The 23,430-nt window shown below is 41.5% G+C and overlaps 1 protein-coding gene across 6 annotated transcripts in view; it reads left to right on the forward strand.

The window, feature by feature from the left end:
- Window positions 1-23,430, forward strand: part of LOC118968465 (palladin-like) — a 175,693-nt gene that overhangs the window by 144,546 nt on the left and 7,717 nt on the right. For 4 of the 6 annotated variants that reach the window (XR_012130390.1, XR_012130392.1, XR_012130393.1 and 1 more), the window contains one exon: window positions 555-14,931. The exons of 1 other annotated variant lie outside the window; for it this stretch is intronic. The gene's annotated coding sequence lies outside the window, so the exon portion shown is untranslated. Of the gene's footprint in view, window positions 1-554; window positions 14,932-23,430 lie in introns of those variants that run through there. One more of the 6 variants, XM_073234673.1, reaches the window with a different exon arrangement.

Consider the following 23,430-nt stretch of genomic DNA (forward strand, 5'->3'; position numbering starts at 1 on the left):
TATACTGATACAGAGATGGACTACTTCTCTTCATCCCTTGAGAACACTTATTGATATGGAGATGCACTAAGGCCAGGCAAGAGATTCTGGAAATGCTGCAATTTTACCCACACTTAGCACCCAGCTAGGCACTAGGAGTCCATTAGGAAATGGGACCAGATCTCTGCTGGGGCATCTCCATTTTTTTTTGGTGACTATGGACAGAATTATTTCTTCTGTTTTGTCAAAGAAACAGGCCCACAAGTTCTTGGCAGCACTGCTCACCACACCCAAAAGGTAGAAACAACACAAATGTCCATCAAGGGGTAAATGGATGAACAGAACAGGGCTGACCCATAAACTGCATTATTCTACCATATAAAAAAATAAAGAAAAATGGTCCAAAACTGCTTTGAAAACAGTGCATGGGGGCATGGGGCATTGGGAGGTGGGGAGGTGTCCCCAGAAACTCGGGCATAGAATTAATGTATGATTAGCAATTCCATTTCAGGGCATTTGCCCAAATGACATGAAAGCAAGGAATTAGCTAACTGCACACCCATGTTCATTCACAGCAGCATGATTCACAACTGCCAGAAGGTAGAGACGACCGGGTGTCCATAGACAGACAAATGGATGAAACTGTGGTCTCTACACAGTGGAGTAAACAATGAAGTCCTGGCAACTGCTGCACAAATGGACCCTAAAACCACTACAGTGAAATACACCCATCACACAAGGACAAATATTATGTGATCCCACTTATGTGAGGTGGCTGGAGAGTCCCACTGAGGTAAGTCTGGGGAACAGTTCCAGAAAAAGGAAACAGGATCAGAATGAAAAGATGAGTGCACACAGCTACGATGGGTGGTGACAGCCACGGGGGTTCTGCGCACTGGGTTATCATGTAGAGATCCTAACACTTTCACCGTTTGAGGTCAGGCGGTAGATCCCTCGACTTGTGCCCCTGTTTGGCACAGACACTCCAGCATTTTGTGTGAAGTGGTGAAGTGGGATGCTGGGGAATTCAGTGTAAAGAGTATTTGTACTGACAGTGCAAGTTTTCCATAGGCTTGAAATTGCTGGAAAGTAATTTCAACCACAAAATGACCATGTCAGTCCAAGAAGAAAGTCTGCACAACACTTCAGGTTCGATTATGAGTTTTAACACCCAACACGAAAAGCCTAACCACAAAAGAAAAATAAATAATCACGTGGGTTTTGTAGAATTATAATTTTCTACTCTAAAAACCTTGTACAGAGGACCCAAAGACAAGACAGAAACTAGGAGAAAATATTTGCAAAATACATATTTGATAAGGGATTTGTACTCAAGATATAAAAAATCCATAAAAGAAAAAAGAACCATTAAAAGATATTTTACCATTAAAAAAACAAATCTTATCTTAGGATCCAAAATTGCTGCTCCAGTATTCAGACAACTGCTTTGAAAAACCATGTCCCAACAAAAACCACCATGCAATTTTACACAGCAGCTCTATTCATTATGGCTAAAAACTCACAGATATCAGAATGTTCTTCAGTAGATGAATGTGGTAGCAAATTGGGGAACACCCACAGGAAGGGTAGCAGAATATGCCACCCCAAAATATGTCTCTTTGGCACAGGATTACATTGGGCTGATTAATTTTTTAAAACAGCAGACAGAGAGACTCTCTGGAAATTGAGTAGAAGTTGCCCTGTTATGAGGAACATTTGTATTTATGCAGGAAATCCACATGTGTTAGGGTGTCTCTCTCTGTAGCAGGAGTGGAAGGCTAACTAAACCTCTAGAAGCTTCTATCAGTGGAGTTTGGCCTGGACTCAAATCTGCATGACAACCATGCACTTGTGTTTTTTCTGCTTTGCCTGATAACCTCCCGGTTAACTAGCTTCCCTCCTCCCCTAACACCTTTCTTGTGCTTAACTGAAGATAGATTTTAAGGTGGTAACTGTGGTAACTTGGGTCATTTTGGGGAGTTACTCAGTGTTCCTGGGCATCTCCCATGCCCATGGGAAGTACACATGTCATTACATTTCTGTCTGCTTTTCTCCTGCTAAGCATTCTCTAATTCTGGGCAGGAGAAGCAGCTGTCTCAGGCACGATCCAAGAAGGGCGGGGGGGATACTATTTTGCCTCCCCTACACAAGCAATGGAAACTATTCAGCAACAGAAAGGAAGGAACTGCCAACCCGTGCAGAGACGTGGGTGAGTCTGTGTGCATGATGATGCTAAGTGACAGGAGCCAACCTGAAGAGACCACACACTGTGGGACCCCATGTACATGATGCTCTGGACAAGGCACAGCTACAGAGGTGGTAAACAGGTCATGTTGGGAAGTCTGGAGTGTCCAATGGGACACTCTAGGGTTGGACACTGGCCACTATGGGTTTCTCTAAACCCATAGATCCTTAGAGCCCAACAATTAAATCATAATCTATTCAAATTAAGTTAGTTAGGATGTAAGAGTGTCATGGGGCGAATACAAAATTTAACAAAGAATCTAACTGTATTAGAAATGTCTGGGGAAAAGCTCACTGCTGGTGGTGAGACAGGGTGCTGACCTGGGGACACTGGGAAATAAGCAGAGTCTGTAGACTAAAGGGAGGATATACTGTACAGACAGCAGACTATGTTTTATCAGCTACTTCCATGTGGGTCCTCATTGACAACCCTAAAAACACTACATCTGCAATGTGGGATGAGCAGTGGATTAAGTAAGTGACAGATAGTGGGAGCCAGGTTTCTCCCTGTTAGAGGGGGAAGTTACAGGTAAACAAGCAGAGAAGGTTACAGTGTCTGTGCCATCATGGATCAGCTAGGAGACATTAGTATAGACTCACTTGCAGCTTAATGTGGATGTGGGGAGCTCCACACAGAAAACTTTTTAGTCAAACATGTGTACACTGTGAACATTGGGAACAACAGAGGCACAGCGGCTGCCAGAGAGAAGCCGCCTCACCCGCCTTCGTCTGACTGGGCCAAAACCTGTGGACTTGGCAGGACAGCAATCATCTGAGTGGTCAGGAGGATGGGCATCTGACCACAAGTCTGATGGATATGGACTTCCTGAAGATAGAGTCAGTTGTCAGTGTATAACCCAGAGTGGATCAACTTACTAAAACACCCATAGAAAACTTTCCTCTTGGCTCATTTAACTGCCATCCCCCTTCCTTTACTGCATAAAATCCCTTTTTTCACCCTGCAAGTGGAAACACTATTTGGGTACCTGCCTGAATCTGACACAGGTCCCTGGCCACCTGGGAGGAACAGAAGCAGGGAGGTGGGCCTGGCAGGGTCAGATGCCTGTGGTCCAGTGCTGGTCTCTGTCTTTGAAGGGATCCCTGAGGAAACTGTGGAGCTGAGGAAAACCCACCCCTCTCCCCTAGTGAGAGGCCAGTGAGGCATGTCACTGAGGAGGGTCAGCACTGGCCCAGGGTGAGTGCAGCCACAGAGGGGTCTGTGGAACCTGGGCCTGGAGAAGGCCACCTGTGCAGAGTTGGCCCAAGTCTATGCCCAACTCTACATTCCCCACTCAGACCTGCAGCTCAGCTCCATCTTCCCGCAACAAGCCCAGGGGGCCTGGAGCCCATGGAGGCCAAGCCCGAGGGTGAGAGGGCCTGGTGGGTGCATGAGAGCGCCTGGGAATGGGTGGGGGTGATGGGCACATGGGGAGGAGCCCCAGAGGCTGCTGTTGGGCCAGGAGCAAAGATGGGCCTCAGACCACCCACTGGTGGATGCAGCAGGGGAGGCGCCCTGAGTGAGTTACTGGACTGAGATTCTCTGGAAGGCTCCACGATGATTCTGTGTCTGGAATGATGCATGCAAAGGCGGGCTTGGGGTGACCTTTCGTCCTCCTGCAGCTCCAGCCCCGTCTCAGGAATGAGTGCTGGCTCAGGAACCCGCTCCTTGACCCTCTCAGGAGCCGGGTGTTGGTGCCAGAGCCGGGGCAGCTCCAGAGCCTGAAGATAGTCCACCTCCAGAAACAGGGTCCCCTCCAGAAGCTGCTTCAGAGCTGCAGCCAACACCAAGGGCAGGGTCACACGAAGCTCTGGAGCCAGGGCCTGCATCTGGAGAGGCTCCTTCAGGAGACCCAGAGCTGACACAGGACACCGCAGTTCTGAGGGAAGACCTCTGCAGGGGTCCCATAGCCAGCTCCTGACCCCACTCCTAAGCAGGGAGAGCTGACGCCTGCTCCTTCCCCTGCAGCGGACCCGGAGCCGACTCAGGACCACAGATACCTGAAAGCAGGGTTGTTTTCTGCTCTGAGCCGATCTGGTCTTCCCAACCCTGCCGGGAGGGCTGGCTCTGGAACTCTTCTCACCACTGTCTCCCCAGTCACTCAGTCCACCTGCCCAGCAGATCTTTCTTTTCCCTCCCCTGTTTGTGCTTGCTTTTGGTTGAATTTTCAGTTCTTGTTTTATATTGTTTATGGTTTTATTTTAAATTTTAAATTAAATAGTATAAAAGTTGTGCTTTTTACCATTTTAAATTATATGCCTCACAGGCACTAAGTAGTACAGTGTGTGTGACCATCACCGCCGGCCAGGTCAGAGCATGTCATTACCCAGAATTAACCCTGTCCCAGGGCCCTCGCTCCCCACTGTCTACCTCCCTAGCCCCCAGAAACCCCCATCTGCTTTCTCTCTCTGCTCCTACCCTCTATTCTGGATGTTTCCTAGTAATAGAATCAAACAACAGGTACCTTTTGCGTCTGCCCACATATATTATGGGGGGACTGGTTAATTTCTGTTTTACTTAAAATAGCATTTTCCTTATTGGAAAGGGGCTTCCCAGATGAATTAAAGATTAGGAGCCTAAAATGAAGCCCTCTTAGTAAATACCTGCTTAATCTGGGGTAGAGACTGCTGGTCTCAGTGCGACAGTTTGCAGAAGGCAAATGCTGGCTCTTCCTGTGGGCCAACCAAAAACAAGAAAAAGTACAAAGCTGGAAAGACAAGCCACAAACTGCAAAATTACTCCTCAACCCAAGGCCAGGTGCAGGTTTGATATCCCCATGGTCCACCGACTCTCAAAAGCCAAGGTTGTGAAAAGGGAGAAAGAGCAGCACAGCCAGTTCCAAATGGGAGGCGAGCACGGGGAGTGTGTGGCAGAGGTGAGGGTGTGCAAATGGACACACTATGGAGACGGCACTGGTCCCAGCAGGCTGGAGAGTTCCCAGTCTGATGACAACCAGCCCTGATGCTAGTGTGAGCAAGCAGAGCCCCAGGGACCCTAGAGGGTAGTCCTGACCCTGCAGCGGGGAGGCTGGTCCCGGGACTTGGAGGGCCCCCAGTGCTCAAGGCTGGCTTCCTGGGCAGATGGAATGGCTATACCCCCTGAGCTCAGAGGGAGCTAAAGGCAGAGAGGGTACAGAGGCCAGTCCACTTTTCTTCAATACAATTTATCTTTGCTAAGAACAAAAGTGAAATTTCATATGATATCTCATTCAGTAAATAAGATATGTAATCACTCTCATGTTGATCATGCTTTTACATTCAATGAGTATAAATAAATTCCCAGGGATAAAGATATTTTAACTGTATATGGTGGAGTTAAGGGAGACAATATTAGCCTCTGAGTACTTAGTAAAATGCCCAAGTCCTGAATAGCATGGTTTTCTGGTTATTTCCATGGTATTGTGTTTGAGAAAAGGACAATTGCTTCAAATTCCCAGGGATAAAGATATTTTAACTGTATATGGTGGAGTTAAGGGAGACAATATTAGCCTCTGAGTACTTAGTAAAATGCCCAAGTCCTGAATAGCATGGTTTTCTGGTTATTTCCATGGTATTGTGTTTGAGAAAAGGACAATTGCTTCAAATGACTTCATGGCTAAATATGATTATTTCAGTTAACTGCACAAATGGACTTGCCTCTCAGAGAAAGTTAACACAGGTAGGATTAAAGAGACTGAAGAAAAGCATTCACTGAGGAAAAATGGATGGAAATCGAGAGCTTGGTGGTCCCTCTATGACAACGAGGATGAGAGCAAGGCACTGAGACTTAGAGCAGAGCAGAAAGCAGCCATGAGCTGGATATGGTCACTATCAACACACACGGCACTTGGATAACTATCCAAGTATCACCCAACCCTAAGAAAATGTGGTCACCAGAGGTGCTCTTTCTCTGCTAGGCTGAAACTTCAGTGTTACCTGCAAGAAATAAATTCACTCAGTCCCAGAACTTAATTTCTGTTTGGAAGAGAAGATTTTCCAACCACAATATCAATTACAATTCAGAGTTGCTGCCAAAATAAGGGTGGCAGGGGTTGGTATTCTCTGAATAGCCAGGTGTTACACCTGCCTTCCTCAAAGTAAATATATCTTTCTACCTGGTAGTTCTGTGTGTGCATGTGTTTAAAAGTTGAGATAACATTCACATAGCATAAAACTCACCATTTTAAATGTGCAATTCAGTGATTTTTAGTACATTCACAATGTTGTACGACCATTACCCACTACCTAATTCTAGAACATTTTCATCACCCCAAAACCTCATCACCTATGCTCATCAAGCAGTCACTCCCCCATTTCTCCTTCCCATGATCCTCTGGAAACCACTAATTTACTTTTTGTCTCTATGGATATGCCTATTCTGCACATTTTACACAAATGGTATCACATAATATGTGGCCTTTTGTGTCTGGCCTTATCCATTTGCACTGGCAGTTTTTAAACCATTGCAAAAGAGCTATAATTCCAAGGACACCAAACCACAGGTGCCCAATTACTGTCCTGTCCTGAGTGTGCCCAGCTGCTTCAGAGCTGCTAGCTATACAGTGATGTGCCAGTTCTCTGACTTCAGTCACATGGAGATGGACTGTACTTGGAAGTACAAATGATCACCTCTGAAATATATGAAGTTTCTGAAGTGAGAAAGAATAACAAAGAACAGAGGAGTAAAACTCTGATTTGGCTATAGTATCTTAACAGTAACATGCCCAGGTTACATTTTCTCTTGGTAACAGTGACATTAAAGCTACTCTGGGCAACTGGGGACACCACACCACACCACTTTTTTGTATCTCAAAGCAATTAATAAGTGCTTTGTAGCAGGTGAAATGTTCTTTAGAGACTGAACTTAGAATGAGAAGCCACAAGTACACTGATTCTTTACCAGATCTCACACTAACAGTCACAGAAAGAGCTGGTTTCAGAGCTGCTTGTTCTCCATAAATTAGTTCCTGGAGCTTTAATGCAAACTTGCATAAAATTGTCCTCCAAAGTAAGTTTTTCATGTGTCTGTCTTGCTGTATGATGCAGAAATTCACAGAGAGGGAATTAAGCATAATGTCTTAGCTTTCAGAAGGTGGGACAAGTATTGATATATTGTGTGTGAACTGTGAACCGAGTTAGTCTCCACAGAATTTTTTAGAAGGCTAAAATATTTGTGTAAAGTAGGAAGGTGTCATCATCTAAAAGATCTTGGCCTCTGTCTCTCTCACCCACATGTAGGAAAAGCCAGTAATTAGCACAAATATGACACAGAATCTCTTTAGTAGCTTTTTTATGAAATCAGCGGCTCTAAGTCCTACAGTGGCAGAGCGCTTCCCTCATTCACTGCTCTGTCACCTGTGTCTAGAACAGCACCCGGCCTGAGCAGGAACTAAAACAGTGTCTGGCACACGAAGGAACGAGTGAGTGACCTCCGTGCCTTCCCACATGAGCCTGTGGTGGCCAAGCTGTTGCTGTGAGAAGCCACTGTGGGGAAGTAACAATGGGGATTAAAGATGATCACTGCCAGATTTCTGTTTTTGGCCACAACACAGCAGCTTGTGATTAGAACTAACTCTCCCACTGAAAACAACTATGAGAGATAAATGAAATAGGCAACATCTGTTTATGGACACAGAGCAGAGCAACGCAGGCAGAATCCAAGGGGTTGTAGTCCCTGAAAGAGGGGAGCGCACTGGGGTGAGCTCCACATTTACTCCAGCTTCTCAGATGGCTCTGCAAACTCACAACACAGGGAAGCAAACACCTAGCAGAAAGCAGCAATCCCACTTGACTGAAGAGACAAAAGGTTGGGATTTGGGCTGCCAAAGGACCTAAGCCTTGATGGGCAAAACACCCAGAGTAGAAAACCTCAGGGAAGTGAGCCCAAGATGCTGCTTCAGTATCTCCATGAGGTGCTTGCCAATCCTACACTGTGTGCACCAGGGAGGCTTCCAGAAACCTAGCAAACAGCAGCAGCGAGGAGGCTACAGAGCTGAGATACTTCTCGTACTTGGTCAGCTCTTGGGGCCAAGGAGACAGAGGTCAGTGTTCAAAGGCCACCAAGGAGAAGTGGCTCTAATAAACACACCAGATCGTCAGCTGAGAACCCAGAGAGGTCCTGTGCTAGGTATCAGCAATATGAGATCAGCCTTTCCAAAGTCTAAAATCAACACTCCATCAGTTACAGTTACCTCCTGTACTCTCTCTGCCTGCCAGAGGAAAACATAACCATCTGAGGAAGAAGAGAACATCACACAGAGCCTCTGCACTGTCATGCACAATGGAGAGTTTTCAGCCCCACTCCTGAGGCACTCCAAAACACAGGACCACTGAAAGAAAATGAAGAGAAAATATATATAGACAATAGAAACAACCAACAGAGAGTACTTCAAACACTGGACTTATTAGACAAGAACTTTAACATTACTGTGATGAATGTGTTTGAGAACATAGACGAAAAGACTGAGAGTTTCAGCAGAGACCTGGAATCTGTAAGAGGATTAATGAATATTTTGGATCTGAAAACACATGAAATGAAAATGAAAATTCAATAGATCGAGCAGAACAGAGGATAAATGAACTGTTTATCATTATAAGGAAGAAGGTTAGTAAAAATTACACAGACTGAACAGGGAAAAATAAAAATGGAAAACACAGAAGAGCCTATAAGAGACACATGAAATGTGGTGAAAGGTTTGGAAGAACCCTAGAGAGGAGGACACAGAGAATGGACTGGAAAACTCACTTGAAGAATGAGTGGTTAACAATTTCTAAATTTAAGGAGGAACACACTCAATAGCTTTAGCAAGTTTACTATCCATAGGAAAGGCAAACTACAGATAGATATACATCATGATCAAACTGCTAAAAATCAAAGACAAAAAATCTTAAAAGTGACCAGAGAAAAAAGATATATCAATTTCAAAGGAGCAACAGTAAGACTCCTGCCTGACTTTTCCACAGAACTTAAGGAATGTAGGGACATCTTTTTGAAAGTGCTGAACCTAGAATTTCATAATACTCCAAAATAAAGGTGACATTGAATCATACACTTTAAGTGGGTGAATGATAGGTTAAGGTAATTCTATCTCAGTGAACATGGTACAAAAGGAAATAAAGACAAAAAGAGGTTTCAAAACACAAAAGCTAAGGGAATTCATTAACAGCAGATATGGCACTAAAATAATACAAAAAGAGCTCTTTAGACATAAGACCAAATAAAAGTAAGGAAGGAAAGGTGGAATGAAAAACATCACAAAGAATAAATATGTGGGTAAACAAAACTAAATACTCATAAATAGGAGAAATAATAAACATAAAAATAAAATAATGCATTGTATAGTTTAAAATATCTATAGAATATAGAGGTAAAATACATAACACTAATAATGCAAAAGGATGGAGTGGGTAAACAGACTTGCATTGTGAAAAAGTTCTTCCATTGATGGGAAATGGTATGTGTCAATTAAAAGTAGACCATGATAAGTCAAAAATGCATGTTGTAGTCTCTAAGTTTAATGGTAAATGAATAAAAAATATATCCAAAAAAATGAACATAGATCTAAAGCCTGCAATGGCAATAAGTACCTACCTATCAATAATCACCCTAAATGTAAATGGAATGAATGCACCAATCAAAAAACACAGAGTCACTCAATGAATAAAAAAAGGCCCATCTATATGCTGTCTACAAGAGACTCACTTCAAACCCATAGACATACACAGACTGAAAGTAAAGGGATGGAAAAAGATATTTTATGTAACTAATAGGGAGAAAAAATCAGGAGTTGCAGTACTTGTATCAGACAAAATAGACCTCAAAACAATGAAACTAACAAGAGATAAAGAAGGACATTACATAATGATAAAGGGGTCAGACCAACAAGAGGATATAACTATTAGAAATATCTATTGACCCAACACAGGGTCACCTACATATGTGAAAAAAATACTAACAGAATTAAAGGTGGAAATAGAATGCAATGCATTCATTCTAGGAAACTTCAACACACCACTCACTCCAAAGGACAGATCCACCAGACAGAAAATAAATAAAGACACAGAGGCACTGAACAACACACTAGAACAGATGGACCAAACAGACATCTATAGAACTCTACCCCCAAATGCAGCAGGATACACATTCTTCTCAAGTGCACATGGAACACTTCAAAGAATAGATCATATACTAGGACACAAAAAGTGCCTCAGTAAGTTCAAAAAGATTGAAATTGCACCAACCAGCTTCTCAGACCACAAATGTATGAAACTAGAAATAAGTTACACAAAGAAACAAAAAAGCCCACAAACACATGGAGGCTTAATAACATGCTCCTAAATAATAAATGGATCAATAACTAAATAAGGACAGAGATCAAGCAATATACAGAGACAAATGACAACAATAATTCAACACTACAAAATCTGTGGGATGCAGCAAAGGATGTGCTAAGAGAGAAGTATGTTGTAATACAGGCCTACCTCAGGAAAGAAGAACAATCCCATACAAACAGTCAAAACTCACAATTAATAAAACTAGAAAAAGAAGAACAAATGAGGCCCAAAGTCAGTAGAAGGAGGGACAGAATAAAAGATTGGAATAGACATAAATAAAATCGAGAGTAATAAAACAATACAAAGAATCAGTGAAAGCAGGAGTTGGTTCCTTGAGAAAATAAACAAAATAGATAAACCCCTAGCCAGACTTATCAAGAAATAGAGTCTACACACATAAACAGAATCAGAAATGAGAAAGGAACAATCACAATGGACACCACAGAAATACAAAGAATTATGAGAGAATACTATGAAAAATAATATGCTAACAAAATGGATACCCTAGAAGAAATGGACAACTTACTATAAAAATACAACCTTCCAAGGTTGACACAGGAAGAAACACAAAATCTGAATAGACCAATTGCCAGCAACAAAATTGAACTGGTAATCAAGAAACTACCTAAGGACAAAGTCCCTCAGCCAGATGGTTTCTCCACTGAATTTTATCAAACATTTAGTGAAGACCTAATACCAATCCTCCTTAAAGTTTTCCAAAAAGTAGAAAAGGAGGTAACACTGACAAACTCATTCTGAGTCCAGCATCACTCTAATACCAAAACCAGGCAAAGACACCACACACAAAAAAAATTACACACCTATATCCCTGATGAACATAGATGCAAAAATACTCAACAAAATATTAGCAAACTGAATTCAAAAATACATCAAGAGGATGGATCATACACCATGATCAAGTGGGATTCATCTCAGTGATAGAGGAAAATCCATCAACATCATCCACCACATCAACAAAAAGAAGGACCAAAATCACATGATCATCTCCATAGATGCTGAAAAAGCATTCGACAAAATTCAACATCCATTTGTCATAAAAACTCTCAACAAAATGGGTACAGAGGGTCCCTCAATGTAATAAAGGTCATGTATGACAAAACCACAGCCAACATCATACTTAACAGCAAGAAGCTGAAAGCTTTTCCCCTAAGATTGGGAACAAGACAAGGATGCCCACCCTCCCCACTTTTATTCAACATAGTACTGGAGGTCCTAGCCACGGCAATCAGACAAAACAAAGCAATAAAAGGTATCCAGATTGCTAAGAAATAAGTCAAACTGACACTATTTGCACATAACATGATATTGTACATAAAAAATGCTAAAGAATCCACTCCAAAACTACTAGAACTAATATCTGAATTCAGCAAAGTTGCAAGATACAAAATTAATAGACAGAAATCTGTTGCATTCTTATACACGAACGATGAACTAGCAGAAAGAGAAATCAGGAAAACAATCCCATTCACAATTGCATCAAAAAGAATAAAATACCTAGGAATAAACCTAACCAAGGAAGTGAAAGACTTATACCCTGAAAACTTTAAGACACTCTTAGGAGAAATTAAAGAGAACACTAATAAATGGAAATTCATCCCATGCTCTTGGCTAGGAAGAAATAATATTGTCAAAATGGCCATCCTGCCTAAAGCAATCTACAGATTCAATGCAATCCCTATCAAAATACCAATAGCATTCTTCAACAAACTGAAACAAATAGTTCTAAAATTCATATGGAACCACAAAATACCCTGAATAGCCAAACCAATCCTGAGAAGGAAGAATAAAGCAGAGGGGATATCGCTCCCCAACTTCAAGTTCTACTACAAAGCCACAGTAATCAACACAATTTGGTACCAGCACAAAAACAGACCCATAGACGAGTGGAACAGAATAGAGAATCCAGACATTAATCCAAGCATATGTGGTCAATTAATACACCATAAAGGAACCATGGATATAAAATTGGGAAATGACACCCTCTTCAACAACCGTGTTAGCAAAACTGGACAGCTACATGTAAGAGAATGAAACTGGATTATTGTCTAACCCCATATACAAAAGTAAACTAAAAATGGATTAAAGACCTGAATATAAGTCATGAAACCATAAAACTCTTAGAAAAAAACATAGGCAAAAATCTCTTGGACATAAACATGAGCAAATTCTTCATGAACATATCTCCCAGAGGAAGGGAAACAAAAGCAAAAATGAACAAGTTGGACTATATCAAACTAAAAAGCTTCTGTGCAGCAAAGCACACCATCAGTAGAACAAAAAGGCATCCTACAGTATGGGAAATATATTCATAAATGACATATTTGATAAGGGGTTGACATCCAAATTATATAAAGAGTTCACATACCTCAACAAACAAAAAGCAAATAAGCCAATTAAAATATGGGCAAAGGAGCTGAACAAACACTTCTCCAAAGAAGAAATTCAGATGGCCAACAGGCACATGAAAAGATGTTCCACATCACTAATCATCAAAGAAATGCAAATTAAAACCAGAATGAGATATCACCTCACACCATTTAGGATGGCCAACATCCAAAAGACAAACAACAACAAATGTTGGTGAGGATGTGGAGAAAGGGGAGCCTTCCTACACTGCTGGTGGTAATGTAAACTAGTTCAACCACTGTGGAAAGCAGTATGGAGCTTCCTCAAAAAACACAAAAATAGAAATACGATTTGACCCAGGAATTCCACTCCTAGGAATTTACCCTAAGAATGCAGCAGCCCAGTTTCAAAAAGACAGATGCACCCCTATGTTTATCATAGCACTATTTACAATAGCCAAGAATTGGAAGCAACCTAAGTGTCCATCAGTAGATGAATGGATAAAGAAGAGGTGGTACATATACACAATGGAACATTATTCAGCCATAAGAAGAAAAACGAATCCTACCATTTGCAACAACATGGATGGAGCTAGAGGGTATTATGCTCAGTGAAATAAGCCAAGCGGAGAAAGAGAAATAGCAAATGATTTCACTCATCTGTGGAGTATAAGAACAAAGGAAAAACTGAAGGAACAAAACAGCAGCAGACTCAGAACCCAAGAATGGACTAACAGTTACCAAAGGGAAGTGAGGGATAAGGGGGATAAAGGGGCATTACGATTAACGCACATAATGTAGGGGATAGGGGCATAGGAAAGGCAGTATAACACAGTGAAGACAAGTAATGATTCTGTAGCATCTTACTACACTGATGGACAGCAACTGTAGTGGGGTATGGGGTGTGGACTTGACAATGGGGGGAGTCTAGTAATCAGAATGTTGCTCATGTAATTGTACATCAATGATACCAAAAAAACGTACAGCATTTAGCCAGGAATAAGAGTGTAGCATAGACCTCCTACCTTGCAGTGGCATGCATCACTTTCCATGAAATTGTTGAAGTTAGGAGAGAGTTAGGGATGCCTCCCACATACCCCACCTCACTCAGAGGCCAGGGTGGCTGGAAACAGCAGGCTGGAATTCAGAGAAGGACAGAAAGAGAGACAGTCCTCATGAACACCCAGTCAGGCTGTTGGGGCCTGATTCCAGACACATGGGCCTTTGTGAAGCCGAAGTGTAGCCTCAGCCTAGACTCTCGCAGTTGCCCATGGCCTTCCTCAGTCCCTCGCATCCAAAGAGAGGCCTCTGAAGGGGAATCCTGGCCTCCACTCAGGTGACTTTCCTGGCTCCCAAGAGAGATGGGGGATACACTGAGTGAGATGCAGGGGAACCTGTCACTCGAGACTTTGAGATCAGCAGCCAGGCTAGTCCCGTTTAAGTGGTTGACTGTTGGGAGCAAACCTGTGGGCCTTTAGGCAGATTCAGTCACAAAAGCCTTAAGACAACAGCAACGTTTGAGTAAAGTCTTCCCTGTAAAGTCAGCAACAATGAATCCATCCACGCATTAGAAACAAGTTTTCCCCTATTACCAAGAAACACATTTAGTGAACTCATAGGTTAGAGCTAGTGGTTAGGTCACCTCCCAACATGTGCTCTTCTAGGTTAGAGCTAGTGGTTAGGCTACCTTGCAACATGTGCTTGTTTCTGTCCTTTGCTACCCCTGGGGCAGAGGGGAAAGCCCCTCCCTTAAAACCTCCCTCCCAAGGGCCCCCACCCCCAAAATGGCGAACTCCCTGCTTCTCTTCTGGGTCCTCCATTCCCGCTGGCACCAACCAAGACCCAATCACCCCTCTACACCTCCCCACGGGTGCCACCTAAGGTCCAATTATCTCGTGACCCACCCCTTACTTGCTAACCTGTATAAATTGAGCCTGCAAACAATAAACTGTGCCAGCTTGATCAGACACCCTGTCTTGCTGGTCGTTCTTTGTGTCCCTTGCCTCTCTTTTTTTTTTTTTTCAATTCTCTCCTCCAGGTCGTCGACCCCTGTTGATAGTCCTGCAGGTTGGGACAACTGGCGCCCAACGTGGGGCCTCCTAGGCCCGAGAGACCGAAGAGGAGAGAACGTTACCCCCAGGAGGGTGGGTGGGGGTGGGCCCACGCCCACCCATGAAAGGAGGTGTCTGCAGCGAGACCCTCACCTGAGTCACCACGTTCTGAACCCTGCGTGAGACAGACTTGTGTGTATTTCCCCGGCGATGAAGTAGGACGGTAAGTTATGGGGCAAGAATCCTCCCGAGAAGAATTATTTATAGCCGGACTCAAGGAGTCCCTCAGGGCACGAGGAACAAGGGTTAAGAAAAAAGATTTAGTTAAATTTTTTATCTTGCTAGAGGATGTCTGCCCATGGTTCCCCCAGGAAGGAACTATAGATGAAAAACGGTGGCGCCGAGTTGGCGACTGCCTGAATGATTATCGTTCCTTTGGCCCTGAGAAGGTCCCAGTACAGGCATTTTCTTATTAGAATCTCATAAACGATGTGTTGCAGGTCTCCCACTGTCACCCAGATGTTTCAAAGATTGTTGATGATAGTGAAAATTATCTGAAGGGTAAGTTTAAAACCAGTCAGACTTCTCTCCACAAAAAGGAGGTCCCCGAGGACCTTTGTCCCTCCTCCCGAGCCTCTAATTGTCCCTCTGTCTCCATTCCCATGCCCGAGGTTAATAATGATCCGCCGTCTAGCGGCCCCCCTCCCCAAAATCTATTTACCCAGTCCTGTCCGGTCTCAAGTCCAACAGCCCTGATGATGATCCCCTCTCCCCTGAAGAGGAGGCCTAACTAAAAGACGCTGCCACTAAGCACCATAATCTTGATTGGCCCCCTCAAGCACCTTTAGGTGCATGTCTACCACCCTCTAACATACCACCCCCTTTCTGTACTCAACCTGATCTAGAAGAAATAACTAGACAAGCCACTGTTAAACTCTCTCGGGAGGCGCAGTCCCTTAAGGCACTGCTTCAGATCAAAAGGGAGAGATCCCAATTGCTTAGGCAATTATGTGACCTTGACTTAGAAATAAGCCCCCCATCCCTCCTGTTCAGAAAATACTCTCTCAAGTGAAGCTCATTATCATCATTATCTTTGAGAATTGAGAAGTCTTAAACTAAACTCCCTGAGATAGAAGAAACTTATCTTCTGCAATACAGTCTGGCTTTAAATGACTGGAACTAGAATTGTACTTGCATTTCATTTCCAGCCCCCTGTACACACACAGTCCCTATCAGTTCAGAGCCTTCATCAGCCCTGTTAGTCTGGGGCCATCTAAACCTTAACCCAGTTACGTAAACTGTTTGCCCTTAGGGTGTATTCTTGAAAACTGAAGTATTTTAATCAAATAAACTAAGAAGAAAGAAGACCATTGAATATTAGAAACTCAAATCTTTATGTCAGTTTGTCTGTGTATATGTATTTATATGAAAAGTGTTGCTAACTGTAGTCATTATGTCTCGGTCTGTATGTTTGTGTGTCTAAGTGTGTAACAAAAAAAATATTTTCTACCTCCGGAAGGTATTAATAAAATTGATTTAAAAACAAGCTCTTGTGAAAATTGGGCATTCTAAAACTTCCAGAAAATCTAAAATATATATATATATATTATGTATTAATGCTAATTTAAGCTTAACTGATATGGACATGTCCTTATAGTTATCAGCTGCCAAAGTTTACTTAAAGTCATTTAAGTTGATGTTACCTATTAAATATTTCAAGAAGATGCTTAAAGAAAAGCTTGACTTTGATGTGTAGTGACAGTTTTGTAATAATCTAGCATGGTTGCTAAAAATAAGTAAACAAGTACAGCAAATAAGCTTTTTAATAGTAATACTGTATTAACATATAACAGTGTATATATCTGCAAACAGCCTGAGAATTTTTGTGGTAACCAAAATTCTTAGTTTGCTAAGTTATATAGACATATTTTGTGCCTAATGAGAAATTGTGCTGCAAGGCACATTTCCAAAAATGATAAAATATGTTCATAAATGTATCAATCTGAAAGATGCTGTTGTAACAGTTTACCACAGCCTATTTTTCAGTGTTTACTGAAGGTTAAAGTATCAAATGGTTTTAAGTTCTAATGAAAATTACTTAATATAATAAGGAAAACATTTCTGTATGCTAAAGAATGTATGTTTTAATAAGAGAAAGTATGAAGAATGGAAATTCGTTTTGTTGAGAGTAAAAGAAAGTTAATTTTTCTAAAGTACAGCTATTTATTTAAAGAGAAAGAAACAAAGAGAGAAAGCAGTGTGGTGCAGCAGCGTGGTGCCCTTTGTTGTGGCGGATCCACTCAGCCTGTTACTTTGGGGGAGGGTCAGGATGTTTAGAGATAAGGCGGGATAAACCCAGTCAAGCCCCAGGCAAGCCCAGGCATAATTCTCACCGACTTGTGTGCTTGGGACCATGGGGCAAATGAAGAATAAATTACTATATTCTTACAGATATAATCATGCTATGTGAAATTAAAGCAAGTGAGTGTTAATATCGAGAACACAGTAAAATTGGACTTCTGTTTTCAGTTAGAAAGACAAAGTATTCTTTAACAGTTAGTCTGCTCTTAATATTGAAAGATTGCAAAGAGTTCTCTAATTGTTTTATTAAAACAGTTTCTTACGCTTAAAGTCTTAATGAATTGTCTGAGTATTTAAGAAAATAAGATCTTAATATTAAAAAGACTAAGCTAAGTGTTGTTAACAACTATGTAACCTTCTGCATTTGCTTTTAAACTTTCTTATTATCATTCTGGTTAAATAATAAGTGTTATTTAATAACTATAATTCTATTTGGGCAAGTGCCTTAAAAACTTTTGACAACTTCCCAAGACCAAATTTAAAAAGTATTTTACCTCTCAATTAACTCTGATATTTTCCAGAGGGCCCCTGGAACATATCAGTAGAATTTATTCTCTTCATCAAGAAAATATTTGACTAATTTGGCTTATTTACCTGATATATACTTACCTAAAAAGTGCTGTCAAAAGGAATAATGCTCGATTTTATTACTGAGTGTTTTAATGTCTGCATGTCAAACACGGAAAACTGAAGCCCACTAAATAATAGTATCTTTTTTTATTTGCAATAATGGCACTTATGTATGTACATACTACAGAAGAAATGTATAGACACATGATAGAGGAAAACTTAGATGGAATGATATTGCTGATTGGTCTGTTAGAGATGGTGATCATTATGATATTTATAAAGCAGTTTTGTCCCGAGAAGATATCGGCAGTTATACTTGTGAAAAGCTTCAAAAAAGAACTCCTGTCATATTGTATAAGAGTAATTAGGTGTATTTAAATATATCGCTCATTCCAGAAAATAATTTTTCCTCACCTAACTTGTAGTTACAACTACTCATGAGCCAAAAGTTGCACGTCATCTTTTTGTGTAGCAAGAAATTCCTCTATCAGTGAACTGTTGAAGAAGAATTTAATAGGCATAAGACTTTCTCCTATGGTGTTTACTAATACCTCAGGCAAAAAACATCACACTTCCCCCTAAAGTGCTTGCTCCTGATGCCCAATTAAATGTACCTGTTAATACTACTATAATTACTGATTGTGTATGTATTAATTGTACTCATGTGCCCTCTTATTGTAATTCTTCAATCATTGTAAAATGGTCTTCTAGATATAGACTTCCAAATGGTTGAGTATTTTTGTGTAATAACAAAACATATCAAGCCCTTTCTTCACACTATCAAGGTGTTTGTAAAGTGGGATGCATTCTTCCTGCTCTAATTGACCACCTGAATATAAGCGCAAGAAGCTTCTCCTAGCTCTGCCATCTGATTGTCATGAAAACTTGAAACTTTGAGATCCTGCCGCTGTTGCAGTTGCAGCTGCATTCCTCCTGCCGGTTCCTGGACTTGTCATTAGAATGCAGAAAGAGATATCTAAGCTGGCCTGTGCATATAGCAAAACAACAAATTTGACTGCTTCTGTATTATCTGAACTCAATCAAGAACTGAGAGAAGTGTGAGCTGCAGTGCTTCAGAATCACACTGCTGTGGACAGTCTGCTGTTAAAAGAGCATGTAAGATGTGAACAGTTTCCAAGAATGTGCTGTTTCAATTTGTCTGATTTTTCTCAAACTACCCAAAATCAATTAGATGATATCCATCATATTGTCAATAAGTTTTTACAAATGCCTAAGCTATCTAACTAGTTTTCTTAATTTCATTAGATATAACTAGTAATTGTAAGTCTGCCTTCGTTATTTATCTATATTCCTATTGTTAATGTGTATATGCAATTTAACTAGTAGTTTGTTAAAACCTATATATATTCAAGTTATGTCTGTCTTTCGACATGTTCAAAGAACCCCTGAATAGTGTCTGGCACACTGTCACACCTCTCTTAACCCTAAGCATTTTATGTCTTCTATTGCTGTTACTAGGGCCTTATGTCCTTTGCAGCATGTGGAAACTCATCCAACAAGCCTTAAGAGACCTGCATCATTTGAAATTGCAGCTGGCCCCCCCCACTTGTAAATCATAAGATCTGAAGTCAAGTATGGTAGCCAGTGACGGGTAAGATATGGTTGAATGGTAAATACCAACCTAAGACAGGGTATAGTCGCTAGAAGACTATAGCCCCATGATGGGTAAGGATTTCCTTCAGCCGTACAACCTAAGACAGGCACAGGCCTTGACCCAGCCAGAGCTAGGCTGGCTGTTCCAATGTAAGAAAAACGGGGGAGATGTTGGGAGCAAACCTGTGGGCCTTTAGGCAGATTCAGTCACAAAAGCCTTAAGACAACAGCAACGTTTGAGTAAAGTCTTTCCTGTAAAGTCAGCAACAATGAATCCATCCACGCGTTAGAAACAAGTTTTCCCCTATTACCAAGAAACACATTTAGTGAACTCATAGGTTAGAGCTAGTGGTTAGGTTACCTCGCAACATGTGCTTTTCTAGGTTAGAGCTAGTGGTTAGGCTACCTTGCAACATGTGCTTTTTCTGTCCTTTGTTAATCAAGAAACACCCTCTGCCCCAGGGGAAAGCCCCTCCCTTAAAACCTCCCTCCCAAGGGCCCCCACCCCCAAAATGGCGAACTCCCCGCTTCTCTTCCGGGTCCTCCGTTCCCACTGGCGCCAACCAAGACCCAATCACCCCTCTACACCTCCCCGCCGGCGCCACCTAAGGTCCAATTATCTCATGACCCACCCCTTACTTGCTAACCTGTATAAATTGAGCCTGCAAACAATAAACTGTGCCAGCTTGATCAGACACCCTGTCTTGCTGATCGTTCTTTGTGTCCGTTGCCTCTTTTTTTTTTTTTTTTCAATTCTCTCCTCCAGGTCATCGACCCCCATTGATAGTCCTGCAGGTCGGGACAGTTGACAAGTGCTGGATGCTGTGTGCCATAGATGGCTTCCTTCTATAAAGGCAGTGAAAGAAAAGGAAGTCTTGGATGCTGATACTCACCTCCAAAGTTATCCTGGAAGAGTCCCCAAAAATGATGCCGGAGTTCTTGTTTGCAGAGCCAAAGAATGAACTTGGCAAATACCCAAGGCAGGAGAGCCAGGAAGATGCTTTTAGTGAGAGGATAGAACTCCTGGCTCGCACCAGGAGGGGACAAGAGAGCCCGTACTTGTGCTCTGTCTTATACGCAGTTGAGGATGTTTGGGAACCAGATAAAGGCTTAACGGTGTGGACTTGTTAAGTGGTCCCTCAATATTTAAAATTAACTTAACACAAGAAATTTACTGCTCTGATTTCTTCCTGGGATACCAGCATCTTGGTCGGGGAGCATATCAAACAACGTCACCTGCCCAGGCCACAAGGTAGGCTGAGTTATTGTCTGTTTGCTAAAGTATAAGTTCAAAATCTTACTTCTTGGCAAATAGGGAATCTGTGGCATCTTATTACACTGATAGACAGTGATTGCAATGGGGTATCAGGGAGACTCGATAATAAGGGTGAATGTAGTAACCACATTGTGTTTTCATGTGAAACCTTCATAGGGGTGTATAGCAATAATACCTTAATAAAAAAAAGAATCTTACTTGTTAACTTCCTGGGTGTTAAAATGCAATCTTTATTTTTATTTTTTTTAATTTTTGTATCATTAATTTACAATTACAGAAATAACATTATGTTTACTAGGTTCCCCCTTCACCAAGTCACCCCCACATACCCCTTCACAGTCACTGTCCATCGGCATAGTAAGATGCTGTAAAATTACTACTTGTCTTCTCTGTTGTACAGCCCTCCCTGTGTCCCCCATGCACTATACATACTAATCATAATGCCCGCTTTCTTTTTCCCCCCCTTATCCTCCCCTTCCCACCCATCATCCCCAGTACCTTTCCCTTTGGTAACTATTAGTCCATTCTTGGGTTCTCTGATTCTCCTGCTGTTTTGTTCCTTCAGTTTTCCTTTGTTCTTATACTCCACATATGAGTGAAATAATTTGGTACTTGTCCTTCTCCGCCTGGCTTATTTCACTGAGCAAAATACCCTCTAGCTCCATCCATGTTGTTGCGAATGGTAGGATCTGTTTTTTCTTATGGCTGTGTAATATTCCATTGTGTATATGTACCACATCTTCTTTATCCATTCATCTACCGATGGACATTTAGGTTGCTTCCATATCTTGGCTATAGTAAAGAGTGCAGCAATAAACGTAGGGGTGCTTCTGTCTTTTTCAAACTGAAGTGCTGCATTCTTAGGGTAAATTCCTAGAAGTGGAATTCCTGGGTCAAATGGTATTTCTATTTTGAGCGTTCTGAGGAACCGCCATACCTCTTTCCACAGTGGTTGAACTAGTTTACATTCCCACCAGCAGTGTAGGAGGATTCCCCTTTCTCCACAACCTTGCCAACATTTGTTGTTGTTTCTCTTTTGGATGTTGGCCATCCTTACTGGTATGAGGTGATATCTCATTTTGTTTTTAATTTGCATTTCTCTGATGATTAGCGATGTGGAGCATCTTTTCATGTGCCTGTTGGCCATCTGGATTCCTTCTTTAGAGAACTGTCTATTCAGCTCCTCTGCCCATTTTTTAATTGGATCATTTGCTTTTTGTTTGCTGAGGCATGTGAGCTCTTTGTATATTTTGGATGTCAATCCTTTATCAGATCTGTCATTTATGAATATGTTCTCCCATACTGTAAGATACCTTTTTGTTCTATTGATGGTGTCCTTTTCTGTACAGAAGCTTTTTAGCTTGATATAGTCCCACTTGTTCATTTTTGCCTTTGTTTCCCTTGCCCGGGGAGATATGTTTATGAAGAAGTCACTCATGTTTATGTCCATAAGATTTTTGCCTATGTTTTTTTCTAAGAGTCTTATGGTTTCATGACTTACATTCAAGTCTTTGATCCATTTTGAATTTACTTTTGCGTATGGGGTTAGACAGTGATCCAGTTTCATTCTCTTACATGTAGCTGTCCAGTTTTGCCAGCACCATCTGTTGAAGAGACTGTCATTTCCCCATTGTATGTCCATGGCTCCTTTATCAAATATTAATTGACCATATATGTTTGGGTTAATGTCTGGAGTCTCTAATCTGTTCCACTGGTCTGTGGCTCTGTTCTTGTGCCAGTACCAAATTGTCTTGATTACTGTAGCTTTGTAGTGGAGCTTGAAGTTGGGGAGTGAGATACCCCCCACTTTATTCTTCCTTCTCAGGATTGCTTTAGCTATTCGGGGTCTTTGGTGTTTCCATATGAATTTTTGAGCTATTTGTTCCAGTTCATCGAAGAATGCTGTTGGTAGTTTGATAGGGATTGCATTGAATCTGTATATTGCTTTGGGTAGGATGGCAATTTTGATGATATTTATACTTCCTAGCCAGGAGCATGGGATGAGTTTCCATTTGTTAGTGACCTCTTTACTTTCTCTTAGGAGTGTCTTGTAGTTTTCAGGGTATAGGTCTTTCACTTCCTTGGTTAGGTTTATTCCTAGGTATTTTATTCTTTTTGATGCAATTGTGAATGGGATTGTTTTCCTGATTTCTCTTTCTGCTAGTTCATCGTTAGTGTATAAGAATGCAACAGATTTCTGTGTATTAATTTTGTATCCTGCAACTTTGCTGAATTCCGATATTAGTTCTAGTCATTTTGCAGTGGAGTCTTTAGGGTTTTTTATGTACAGTATCATGTCATCTGCAAATAGTGGCAGTTTAACTTCCTCTTTACCAATCTGGATTCCTTGTATTTCTTTGTTTTGTCTGATTGCCGTGGCTAGGACCTCCAGTACCACGTTGAATAACAGTGGGAAGAGTGGGCATTCCTGTCTTGTTCCCAATCTCAGAGGAAAAGCTTTCAGCCTCTTGCTGTTCAGTATGATGTTATCCGTGGGTTTATCATATATGGCCTTTATGATGTTGAGGTACTTGCCCTCTATGCCCATTTTGTTGAGAGTTTTTATCATTAATGGATGTTGAATTTTGTTGAATGCTGTTTCAGCATCTATGGAGATGATCATGTGGTTTTTGTCCTTCTTTTTGTTGATGTGGTGGAT

This window comes from Manis javanica, chromosome 4, assembly GCF_040802235.1.
Source record: "Manis javanica isolate MJ-LG chromosome 4, MJ_LKY, whole genome shotgun sequence".
In the NCBI taxonomy this organism is placed as follows: Eukaryota; Metazoa; Chordata; class Mammalia; order Pholidota; family Manidae; genus Manis; species Manis javanica.